This window comes from Trachymyrmex septentrionalis, unplaced genomic scaffold (genome assembly GCF_001594115.1).
Source record: "Trachymyrmex septentrionalis isolate Tsep2-gDNA-1 unplaced genomic scaffold, Tsep1.0 scaffold51, whole genome shotgun sequence".
Lineage (NCBI taxonomy): Eukaryota > Metazoa > Arthropoda > Insecta > Hymenoptera > Formicidae > Trachymyrmex > Trachymyrmex septentrionalis.
The window spans coordinates 4,091,887-4,092,363 of NW_017305683.1; positions in this window are offsets into that span (position 1 = coordinate 4,091,887).

Genomic DNA, 477 nt, shown 5'->3' on the forward strand with positions numbered 1-477 from the left:
AATAAAAAAATGAAATTTTTAAAGTTTTTTAAACGTCAATTTTTCATAGAATCACTTATTTTTATAAGTTTCAAAATTATAAGATTTTATGTCTCAAACTTAAGCATTTAAATTTAAAAAAATTTGTTGCCATATATTTTTTTCTTAAAATATGAACTTCCCTTTTTAATTAAATTTTAGATTTTATTAATTTGATCAAAAGTTACAAATTTTTAAACGTATTACTATCATACTTGTACTCACATTTGTGTTTACATATTTGCAAAAATAAAATATTTAAACAAATAGATTTATTAAATTAGAAATACAGTAAATTATAAATAAAGCATAAATCCTTTATTTAGAATAATTAAAGATGCTACATGAATTTTTAAATATTTTTTGAATTACTTAATCCATGAAAAAAAATACGCCGGACATGAATGACCCCCGTATTAATGGGGGCCCAAAAAAATATATATACGATAAATATTAATA